The following is a 2,507-nucleotide window of genomic DNA, read 5'->3' as shown; positions in this document are numbered from 1 at the left end:
CTCTAAATGCCAAATAATAAGTTAAAGACGTGTTTCTCAGGAACAGGAGCTCTCTCATTCAGCCTTGTGCACCTCAGTTGCTCAGCCTACAGAAAACGTCCCAGGAATGTAGCTGAAATAAACAGAATTGCCAGCTAATACTTCCCAAGATTTAAGCTGGTCTGACCTTAGTATTTAGGAAACTCTCTAATATATGAAAACCCTCTTAACACATTATAAAACAATAAAAGCAGAGGACTGCTGTAAAATCAACATGACTCCAGTCTGTCTAAATAGTAAATTGTAAATGACTTAAAACTCTCAGCTTTCTCCTACAACATTCGTTCCCCAAGCCCCTCTCTCTCTCTCCTGCCAACCTTCCCCACATTGCTACCTTCAGAAAGTACTTCAAGAAAACTTGAAACAAGGAACAAAGGACCCCCTCCCTCTTCCTTAACTCCACACTGACCGTCTCTGCCACAAAGCAGAGTCCCCTGCTCTCCTGTATGGATATTCTGCCCTCTTCATTTTGTTTCTGCCTGCATGATAATATGTCTCAAGATAGATGACCGAACATAGAGAGATGAAAATGTTCCTGTCTAGACCCACCATCCAGTAAGTATTTATTTACAGTATCGTGAATATTAGTAATTCTTAAATCCACATCTCTGACTCTATCTGTCCCTTTGCCATGACCTTTAAAAATAAAAGTGCGAGACCTCACCTTGGCTATCCCAAGCAGTCAAACTTTCAAACTCTTCTTTTGAGTAGTTCTTCTGAACTACTAGAGTAAATACCAAAAGGAGGGGTCCCCTCCCCTTTTAAATCAGTCACCGGGGTGGGTGATTTTCTTTCCGGTATTTCTCCAGGTGTCCACCACCCCCATGTTTGGTTCAGGTCTCAATTAGCACATGATGGAACTCCAGTTTTCTTTCTGCCTTAATATTTGTGGCATTCAAAAACATCCTCCACGTAGTAAATGCATCTTTTTCAGCTGGCCTTGGTTTGATATCTCCATGTAGAAGATTACAGAGGCTTCTGGTAATTGGAGCTCCTTTTAATTTCAAGGCCTTTTCATAATTACACTTTCTCTAAATATCCTAGTCACTACCCTCAGGCCTGCTGTGTTCCACAGAAGCTTATAGTCTCTCTCCCTTTGCACTCATATAGTTCCCTCCACATAGCATCCCCCGTGTTAGCTACTGATATGACTGGAATTCAGAACTCACTCTTCATTCAACATTCCACTCCCAAACTTCTTACACCATACGTTTCTCCCCATCCTAAGCTCCACCAAGGTGTGTGTGTGTGTGTGTATGTGTATGTGTGTGTGTGTGTGTGTGTTAAAATTGTCCAAAACAGCCTGTTCATATTCATTTGAACCAATTCAAATACTCCTTATAATTCTATCACATGCTTTAAAATTGAGGTGACATTCCATACAATTGCATTAGGTTTGGGGAAAATTTCCTTATACATTATGTATGTGCTTATCCGGTATTCTTTAATTTACTGGTTGACCCCCTAAGAGAGGTTGTTGTAGACTACCCCTTCCATTGCGGGAAGGCTTTGGTGCCTGGGGGAGTGCTCCTGTTCACCTGCTGCAGGTCCCCCCCCCAAAAAAAAATATTGATGAGGAGGCACCTGATATGACTTGTACCAGAATGGAGACAAAATATGTCATTTCCATGGAAGTTGCAAAAAATTGCAAGTCAAGTGTAATATAAAATGTCACTGCATTCAATGAACACTTTCCCTGGCGTCCATCCTTACTTTACTTAGCCTGGGCTCCAGAACTTTTACAACTTCCTAAGAGAGTGGTTTTCCCTGCAGCTTTTCCTAGTATCCCCACGCTGGAGTGCCACAATTAACAACACTCTGGCTTAGCAAACTCTGCTCCCAAAGTTTACAGAAAGCATTCAGGATTGTCCAAGTGATATTTATAAGGCAAGTACCAGCCAGTTCTTCGGGGCTGAAATTCAGCACCTTGACAGACCTGTCTGCACCCGCTAAGCCTTGGCTATTGACACTAAAAGGACTGGCGCCATCGTCCCCTCTCCTTTACACTCTTATCACCCCCTCTATGGAACGCGCCTCTGGACGGCTACAGAAACCATCTGAAATTCTGAACTGAGCCATTAACAGTGGTGGGCAGGCTGGGTCCGCTCCCAGGGTGGCCTGGCCCAGGAAAATGGCCCCTTTTTCCAACCTGCCTTTGATGGCCGCTGTCCAAAGTTTCACAGCCACAAACTTAAGCGCAGCCTCCTGGCGCTCCAGCGCAGCACCCCACCCTTGAAAGGCCTGTGCCCCACTTCGATGCCCCACTCTCAGCGACCCAAGGATGAAAGGCAAGAAGAAAGCTGCAACTTTCCAACTGTATGTTGACATATTGGCCCCCATGTTCGCCCTAAAGGCAGGTAGTTGTTTTCTAGTCAGTTGTTTTCACAGCTGGCCTGGCCAATTTGACAGGTGAGAAATTCCTCATGGCCAGATTACTACAGGAACTCCTCAGCATCCATCTGAGCCAG

This window comes from Myotis davidii, unplaced genomic scaffold (assembly GCF_000327345.1).
Source record: "Myotis davidii unplaced genomic scaffold, ASM32734v1 scaffold21, whole genome shotgun sequence".
Lineage (NCBI taxonomy): Eukaryota > Metazoa > Chordata > Mammalia > Chiroptera > Vespertilionidae > Myotis > Myotis davidii.
This window is presented reverse-complemented; position numbering follows the sequence as displayed.